Below are 9,925 nucleotides of genomic sequence, written 5' to 3'. Positions count from 1 at the left end.
GGGCCAGAGCTCTTGGTTAGCCAAGGAGCTGTGCATGTGTGGTCAGGCCTGCGAGGGCCTGGGAGAACCACGCAAGAAACAGGAAGAAGTGACCCAAACCCGTGAGGTTGCTGCTTCTGCCAGTAGAGATTTCTTCTGACAGTAGATTGGTCCTGGTTTTTTAATGTTTTGTTTTTAAGGTTTTCAAGCTAAGGAGCCCCAGTCACCTTGAGTGAGATTCAGTGGTGTCCAGGGCTCCAGATGCTGGGTAGAGTTAGTGTCCTTCATGGAGCCAGCGTCTCCTCCTTTCTGCCTTTCCCTCCACACAGGGAGCGCTACTTCGCGTCTGTCACTGAGGCCGGGGACGAAGGCTTCTGTAGCAGCTTATAACTGACAGAGCTGGAAGGCGCTGTAGCTGTGGCAGTTTGAGGAGAGAACAGCTCTGTGCACCACCAGGAGCAGGAAAGGTTTATCGGACAGAGTGGGGCAACCCAGCATCCTCCACCCAGGGTGCCTGTGGGCCCAGCAGCGAGGCAGGACTGAAAGGCTTGTGTGACTGGGTCATGACCATGCTCTGCAGTGTGTAGCTGGGTTGTGTAATTGTCTCAGAGTGAAAGATGCTGATCCGGGAACCCAGACGTTAGCCTTCAAGGGTGAAACTCAAGTGGGATGATTTTAATGCTCATAGACGAGGTTCTCATTGCTAAGGTAAAGCAGCCACTGCCGACCGTCCAGACAGCCTTGGCTGTGAAGACGGGCCTGTTGTGGTGCTTGTTTGTCAGCTTGAGATGAAAGCAGTGGAAGTGATTTTGGTTAAGCCCTGGGCATTGTTCTCTGGACCAGGCAGGCTTTATGGACTGGCTTATCTCTCACTCCAAGTTTGGTATCCCAGCCCCAGCTTTTCTTAACTGCTTCCAAATGGAGAGATTTTTACAAAAGAGAAAAGGATCAAGCAGTGGAGGGAGAGGAAGGGGGTGAAAGAAGAATTAAGATGTGCCCTGTGCATGCACCAGCCCCCCAAGAGGAATGTAGTCTGTATGTACTACAAATGTGCTGATAAAAGCAAAACCAAATTGAGACGCAAGACCTAGTTTGATCTGAAGGCGGTTGCTTCAAAAAAGATTTCATTAAAACAGTGACTAAAATCTTTTTGCACAACTTCTGTATTTTCCTCTCTAAACCACTCTCAGCTTATTTGCAGCACTTGGCCTTCCCATTGAAGCAGGTGCCAATATATTTGGAAAAGTTAGGGCAGTTGTAAACGTTACAGTGGCCTCCATTTTCAGAGCATTCGACTTCATCTGCTTTTTGCCAGAGACCTGCAAGGAGGCCGGTACCTGCGGAGGGAACAGAAGAGCTTCAGACTCCTGGCTTCAGGCACAGTGACATTAGAACATTTGGGAAAGGAGGGCTGACAACTCCTGACTAAGGGTTCCCGCCTAGACTCATCTTGTCCTGTGCTGGAGAGAGAGGAAGTCGTTCTGTGACGTTCCTGGTGGGCGACCATCCAGGCGCCGTTCTGCCAGCCTCCACTATGGGTGCCATGGCTGAGCGTGCCTCTTGGGACCTGCTTTGCTGCACTTAGCACACACCTGCCTCAGAGTGTGGCTGTCTGCAAAAGCAGGGCTTTTAAAGAGTTAGTTAAGATCAAGCGAGGTCAGAAGGGTGGACCCTAATCCAGTATGACTGGAGTGCCTATGGAAGAGATTCAGACACTCACACACACAGGAAGGGTGAGTGGACACAGACGGGGCCACCTATAAGCCAAGGAAAGAGACCTCAGCAGAGCCAACCCTGCTGCCTCCTGCACCTCAGATTTCCAGCCTCCAGAACCCTGGGATTTTGTTAAGGCAGCCAAGGCAGTGTGCTCCAGATGTGCGTGACCGTTGGTTGGAAAGATGGTTTTCATACCAGTCGAGACTGCCCAGGAACTTTCTCCATGGGCTCCTCTGTAGTCTTTTGCAGTTAAGCCTAATGGTTGTTTAAGAAGGCAACCAGCTTTTAGTAATTTCATTCTTAAAATTTTTCATTGCTTTCTCAGTGCTTAATATCTAGACCCTCCCCATCCTGTGCATCCTCCTCTGGATGTGTCCAGGTTGTCAGGAAACTTTCTCAAGTTTGAGCTCTGCAGGAAATGCAGAGCACCTTAGGTGTTTCCCTCCAACCCATAGCATGAGCTTCCTCCTCCCACAGTCTTTGCTGTGGAAGTGTATTGTCCAGCATGGCAGCCAAGTGTAGATTGGGTTGTTCCCACATAGTGAACTGACATTTCATTACCCATACTGCAAGTGTGCAGTAGAAGTATACGTTCCTGGTTACAGCATTGGACAGTGCATGTGTAGAAGCCTTCTGTCACTCCAGGACATGCTATGGGGCTGTGCTGCCATGAGGGTGGAAGACACTTAAGGAACACTCTGGTTGCTTTATCCCCTCCCGTACTCAGAGAAGTCTTGGGCTAAGGCTACTCCATTGCTTACATGAACCAGTCTCCTGATCTCCAGCTTGAAGCCTGTCTCCACACCATGCTTGTTGCTATTGCATTGTCCAAGACTGGCCTCTCTTAGGCCCCGCCCCACTGTGTTGCCCTCCAGTCATAGTCAACCGCTCTCCCAGCGTGTCCAGCCCCAGCTTTCTTCTCCTTCCCTGGGAGCCTCTCAGTGCTTGCAGGATTCTGAGGGGATGTTCAGTCCAAGGGATCCCTCCAAGGAATTACCTATTGCTCAGAAGAAAGTTTTGAAAGTGCACTGAAGTCATGAAAGTCTGCATATCCTGTCATTCAAGTGTAACACAGCTCACAATAGTACTGCCTGATAGCGGTATTCTTGTTTCTAACAAGAAGTAATTTCTGGCATTAACTTCAAAGATCCCACACATTACGGACACAAATGAAATGGCAGAGAGCTAAGTGTGTGGTGTGGTAGTTACATTCTGTTCTGATCCAGGGTGTGATCTTTGGTAAATCCTTCAATCTCTCTGGGCCCCCGTGTCTCATGTTGAAAACTGAGCACCTAGAGTGAATGGTTCCTCCCATTTCTCACATTCTAAGGCTGTTCGTTTTCCCTTGGCACTTGACTAGCACGTACCGTTCAGTTTATTTTATTTTATTTTTTTTGTTTTTTTTTTTGGGTTTTCTCCGGTACCGGGAATCGAACTCACGACCTTGCGCATGCCAGGCAGGCGCTTTTGCCGCTGAGCTAAATCCCCAGCCCCACGTTCAATTTAATCTTCCAAGGAAAGTACTACTTTTATCTAATTTACATTTGGGAAACTGAGGCCCAGAGAGTCAGAACAAGTTGTCTATTGTTTCTTAACAACCAACCCAAGTTCAACCTGGCTGCAGAATCTGTGTTTCTGCCACACAAGCTCCCGGGGCACCTTTGTAGAAGAGATGGGCTTCAGCGGGCCTTCAGCATCTCCTGTGCCAACCACACGGAGCGAAGGGCAGTGGTCTGCTTCCCTGTTGGCTTGCTCATGAAGCACGAGGAGACCATTTTCAGAAATTCCTCATGATGAAAGCATTTACTGTGCATCACAAACATACCAGTAAAAGTATTTTAAAAAGAGACACCAGGGTATCTTCTCTGTTCTTGTCACTCCATTCCTGTGTATAGACCAGGGTGTTGGTGACGTTCCTTTTTCTGTCACCTCTGCTTTACTCTATGCAGAACCCTGGTGGCTCCGTATGGTACAGGTGATGGTTTGTGTCTGAATGTTGCCCCCAAAGCCACATGCAGTCCTGGGCGTTGGGCTTTTCAGAGGTGGCTGAATCTGGAGTTTGTGACTGATTCACGGTCCCATGCTCAGATTAAAGTGTGCAGGGATTAAGGTTAGGTGATTGCTGAATCAGTCCACTGATTGGGTTCGCATCACCCTAATCCCAGCAGTCTGAATCAGATAAAAAGGGCAGAAAGAACCTTGTTTCCCCTTTTCGCTCTCGCATGTTTTTGCTCTCTGGTGCCAGGAACTATTGGCCCTCTGCTCTGTGCCGCCTGCTTTAGACCCAGTTGATGATGGACGGAAACCTCTACAAACTGTGAGTTAACTAAACCTTTCCTCCTTTAACTTTGGGTGTCGGGTTTTTGTCTCAGCAACAAGAGAAAAGTAACTAGGACATTACAATGATAGCTGGTGCGACGGGGCCCAGGGCTGCCAACCACCGCCATGTGACCAAAGCCAAGCTATTTGTCCTCAAACTGGAGACAAGGATTTCCCCATTTTCTCATTGGAGTATCATGAAGCCCAAGTAGAAAAGGGAGCTCCTGTTTTTCTTCCTCTGTTCCCCAGGATTTCACAATGCTGTTTCAGAGATTTCCTGAACCCAGGGTGCAAATCCAGATGTCCATGGTGGCCAGCCAATGACAGCCATGTCAGTGCCTGAGGGAAGGTGACAGGGAGCTGCTGTGACAGCGGGTGCAGCTCGCGGCCTGAAGGAACAGCCCTGCTGAGCTGCACCTCACTGTGGCCGGTAGACATATTGCTATGGACTTTGCGTTTTCAGGGGAAGATAAAAATCTAAATCCTACATGATGCAGCTCACTTCTTTAATATAGATAGGAATTTACTGTTGAACCCCATTCACACCCGAACCACCTCCACTCCCTCTTTGCCCTCACTGCCTGGAACAAGCCTCTCTGGAAGCCTCAGACCCGGTGTGCTCTCTCTTCGCCCCGATGGCCCCCGGGCTCCCCAGCTGCTCGCTGTGCACCTGCATGCAGGGAGTCGTGATGTGGTCTGTCTCTCCTGCTCTGCCCTGCTCTTAGGATGGGAGGCCGGGCCCAGGGCCTGTGTGTTCCTGGTCTTCCCCACCCTAGGGCAAGGCCTGCACACAGCAAGTGCGGACTAAGCCTCATGCTAGCTTGGTGTCCAGAGACATGGGCTGTGTGACTTTGTCATCTTGGTCCCCGGCTGTGTCACAGCAAGGCCATTAGTAGGAAATGAGAGGGGTGGCCTCTTCCTCTGTGACAGGAGAAAAATGCTCCCCTGAACATCAGGTCTTGGCCTGGAGCTCCTCACTGAACTCAGAGCTGGGCCACAGGACAGGCGCGTGCAGGGGCTGGAACAGGAGCTGCAGCACGGCATGTGAGGCGTGGGGTCACCCAGGGTGCATTCCCGTATCACAGTGCGTGTCTTGTCAGAACACCACGCTGCACATCACTGATGCAGGCAGGTCTTATTTGTTGCTGTATGATAACTAAGAAAAAAATGTTAGGAAATCCTGAACACCAGCTTAGAAAATTCAGCAGAGTATGTGTAGGCTCCCTGCAGGGACCCCAGCACACACACAGGGGAACCTGCAGGCTCTACACGGAGGACACGCTGGAGTCTGCTCTTCCTCCCCCAGGGAGAAGGCTCAGCCCAGCACTCAAGGTCCCAGAAGAAACACTCGTGCCCCAGTGCCCTCCCTGTGGGCCAAGGGACAATTTCAGGGCAGCAGCACCTCCTTAGAGGCCGTGCTCGGGTGGGTCCCTGCTGCTCAGAGCCCCCTGGCCTTTCCCTGGGTGGCTCTGTTCTTGCTCTTTCTAGAAGATGAGCCGAGAACTCCTTACTGACAGAGGCGCAGACAGGGCCCTGTGTCATCAGAGTGCAGACAGAGCGGCCTGGGGCCTCCCAGCCCTCCTGGTGTGAGGCTGCTGTGCTCAGCCAGGGCCATCCTGAAAATGAAGGCAGGGCCGTGGCTGTCCCTGCACGCCTGGGGGCTTGGGCCTGGGCTGGGAGCCAGGCTTCAAACAGGTGCTAGTGGGCGTATTTAGATACAGTTGAGAAATGTAAGAACTTGTTATATTTGAAAATCCACTTTTAAATTCTTTTGTGGTTTAACTATAAGAAAGAATTATCTTCTTACTCAGAAAAACTCACCCACCCCAAACCAGGATAGCTGTAAAATCACTCAGCTGTGCGCATGCTCCCCAGCCTGTGCTCATGCTTTGCAGCCTATGCTGACATTTTCCAGTCTTTGAGAACGTACATTGCGGCTCAGGCAATGGGTTTCTTTCCTTCTCTAGAGAGTCACAGCGGAGTGACTCTCTTCATTTAGACTGCGTTTGTCTCCAGTTCTCAGATGGGCAAGGGAGGACTCAAGTAGACACATCTGAGGAGCACCGCGACCCCCAGAGCAAAGCACAGCAGGGTCACTTTGTAGGTGCCCAGGCCCTCCTCCCAGGCGCTGTGCAGGCGTGCTGTGCTACATGCGGGTTACGCCTCAGTGCCTGCTGCTGCCGCTGTGCTGCAGCCCCTCAGCCTCACGGGCTGCCCTGCTGCTGGCCCCCGTGCAGCTCTTCTTGCGGTCACATGCTGCAGTGTCTCCTCCCAGGACACCACCTGGCAGGTCCCGAGCTTACCTGGTGAGATCTGGGAGAAGAGAAAGCAGCACATGAGCAGCAGAACGCTGTGAGTTCTCATGGCGACCAGCAGGCCGGGCCCAGAGGCAGGAGTCGGGAAGAGAATCCCTCCGCAGCTGGGTCCATAAGGCTTCCAGAGGCGGAAGTGCATCGGTATTTATAGCAGTACTTCTCACAGCCGGCTAGGAGGAGGTGGTGCAGTCCACAGGGAAGTTCTAGTAAATAGCTCTCCTGCTGTTTGCCCTGATTAGTTTCCAAGTCCTGTGGTCACACTGTCCCTGTGTGGTTTGGGCTGAGTTTTGCTGCCAGCCTGGAGATTTGGGTTTGGTGGCTCCTGCCAGGCCTGCCTGTTCTCCAGGTTTGGAGGGCTGAGGGGCTCAGCAGGCAGTTCACAGTAGGGTCCCTCGCATGGCAATGGTTCAGAGAGGCCCTGGGAGGAGGGCAAAGCCTGAGCGGGTCCTGGCTGTGGTTGGTTCCCGTGTGTAAGTGTGTCGCCCTCTCCCTGGGTGAAAGCTGAGCTGGTGCAGTGATGAGCGTTCTTCCTCAGCCTGAGGCTTTGCTCTCCTTTCTCTGCTCCTGTAGAACTTCCTCCGCGGGGCCAATGCCAGCTTCCTTCAGGCACCTGGATTTTCTGACTGTGAGTCACAAGGGGGTGTGACCCTGTGGGCCCAGAGGGCAGCTGGGCTGACCTCGTGGAGCTGCCCCATCTACCCGGGGTGCTGTGGCAGCTGGTCACTGTGGATCTTCCACGGTCTCACTGATTCTAAATTTGTTAAAAAGCTTTTCATCGTTGATTTTCACTGCAGTATTTTGAGCATCTTTCTAGGTTTCAGTGAGGGCTCTCATTTGCAAGCACCAGAAGCAGGCTGTCTGATTAAGGAAGAGAGGGGCTCTCTAAGAGCAGACTGAGGACCAATGGAATCATTGCTGGTGGCTGAGCGAATGACTTGAGGCTCAGCTATGAGGAAAAGCAGCCTTTATGCTTATGCTCTTTGTCTTGCCTTCAGTGGCTGGAGAAAAGTGAAATCTTCTAGAAGAGAAACTGTCTCAATGCTGTCCAGGTACAGACCCCTTGTCCCAGCCCTGTCTACATAGTTAGGGCTGTTCCTGAGCATGAAGCTAAGTCACCTCTGGGCTAACTCTCCAGTCTTCCGTTGCTGTGAGACAGGAAGTGATCTCATTTATCAAGTATTTTCTCTCTGCTGGGTGCTGTGAGCACTGTTTTATTCCACGCTGTCCAGGTCCTGGCAGAGCGGAGGTTCTACCTCCCTTTTCACTGGATGAGGAAGCTAGGTGTGGAGAAGCTGGCTTAGCAGCCTGGAATTCGTATGACGGAGATTGATTTTAAGTGCATTGTTGTGCCTCCTCGTAGAAGCCTTCTCCTTTTGGAACTAAGTCTTCTAGGCCAGCAGAGTATGAGGTTGTGGGAACAGGAAGCAAAATTTTGCTGGTATGTCACTAGGCATCATGGTGAGTGGTACCATCCCCACTTCCTCCTCTTGATTCCGGTACCTGTGAATCCTGGCTATCGGAGAAATTTTATTAGATGCTGATTTGGAGCATGTCCCGCCTTCTGGGAAACCTTGCCCCAGCTCAGCAAGGTATTGTCTTGTCTTGCCTTCTGCCATGCTCATTCAATTTTTCTGCCATGCTCATTCAAAATTCATGACCACCCAGTTATGTGATAGGCTGCAGTCCATGAATTTGCATACAATTGTAACCTGGCCCTTTTTCCTTCCATGCAAAATGTATGATGAGGTGCACCGTCCAAAGTTATGTCCACTGTGAAGAGATTCCTTCACTACTTTTCCTTCACTGTCCTGAAAGGAGACTGGAGTACAGGAGCTGGCCACTTTTAGGTGTGCCTGAATAACCCGTGGGACCATCTGTAAACCCTAGTCTTCTCCTTTTCTGCCATGTGATTATAGTGGACACGCCAAGGGGACATAGGTGTGTGTACAGAAAGTGGTATGGCAGGAGTAGGACCCATGGGCATCTGGGCCATGTAACTTACTTGTGCATTCAAGACATTGTGTCTGATGGTGTCTGTATCACTTCTATTTAGTGGTGGAGTGTTGTGCACATCTGACTTTGCAGCTTGGTGGGTCAGATAGTACCCAGTTCATGATGGGCAGCTCAGGTCACAGTGAACCTGAAGTCCCATGGCCAAGTATTCAACTTCCACTAAGGCCTAGTAGCGGGCAAGGAACTGTTTCCCAGAGAGAGAGAGTAGTTGTCTGCAGATGTGGTAGATCCTTGCTCCCAAGTTTTAAGGGCCTCCAGAGTGATTCCTGCTGTGTGGGGCCTGCCAGAGGGTCCAGATCTCTTCCCTGTCTGCTGTTACCACTTCAAGTACCATTTGACCTGCTGTGTCATGTGGCCTGAGTGGTAGAGCAGCCCACAAAGCATCATGGACCTGGCCAAATACACTGAAGTGATGAATGTGCGGCCTCCAAAACCAAAACGTTTCTCTAGGTGTTGTGCCAGTTTTTTTGACTGTAGGAGCAGCCAGAGGCAACAGTTTGTCATTCAATTTAGAAGGGATATTTCTGCATGCCTCACACCACCGAACTCCTAGAAATTTCACCGAGTTAGAAGGCCCTTGAATTTTAGCTGGATTTATTTCTCATCCTCTGGCACATAACTGCTTTACCACGTCCAAAGTGATTGCTACCTCTTACTCCATTGGTCCAATCAGCATGATGCTGTCAACAAAATGGACCAACATGATACCCTGTGGAAGAGAAAGATGATCAAGATTCCTGTGAACTAAGCTGTGACACAGGGCTGGAAATTTGATGTACCCCTGTGGTAGGACTGTAAAGGTTTATATAGAGAAAAAGTCACTTGCCAAATCAATAGATGTACGCACATTACTAGAAGATGCGTTAATCTGCTTAAGCAAGAAAAGCACAGATACAGCAGCTGCAGTTGTTGCCACTGTTTGATTAAGTTTATGGAAATTCACTATCGTTCCCCAAGATCCATTCCTCTTCTGGATTGTTCCAGGCCAAATAGGAGAGTTAAATGGGCATTAGCAGGAACCACCACCCCTGCATCTTTGAAGTGCTGGATGGTGACATGAATCTTTGCAATTCCTCTGGGGATGTAATATTATTTTTCATTTACTATTTGCCCAGACAGAGGATATTCTAATGACTTTTATTCAGCCTTTCCCATCATAACAGTCCTTGCTGCATAATTTGGGGGAACCAGTATGAGGATTTTACCAAACACTAATGTGTCTACTCCAATTATGCATTCTGTAAGTGGCAAGATGAGCACAAGATGGGTTTGGGGACCGACGGGAGCCTCTGTGAGTCAGATCTCGGCTAAAACTCCATTGAACACAGCACCTTCATAAGCCTCGACTTCTACCGCACTTTCTTTGCATGTCCCAAGTGGCAAATTAGGGTTATCAAATGGATCCCTGCTACATATTACTTTAACCTGTTCACACCATGGATTAATGGTCACACAGCATTTATTCATTTATTAGCTGATTATTTTCTTTTTTTTTTTTTTGGTTTTTCTCTGGTACCGGGAACCGAACTCACGACCTTGCGCTTGCCAGGCAGGCGCTTTTGCCGCTGAGCTAAATCCCCAGC

Source organism: Chinchilla lanigera, unplaced genomic scaffold (assembly GCF_000276665.1).
Source record: "Chinchilla lanigera isolate Chin_1 unplaced genomic scaffold, ChiLan1.0 scaffold00002, whole genome shotgun sequence".
In the NCBI taxonomy this organism is placed as follows: Eukaryota; Metazoa; Chordata; class Mammalia; order Rodentia; family Chinchillidae; genus Chinchilla; species Chinchilla lanigera.
Note: the sequence above shows the minus strand (reverse complement) of the source record.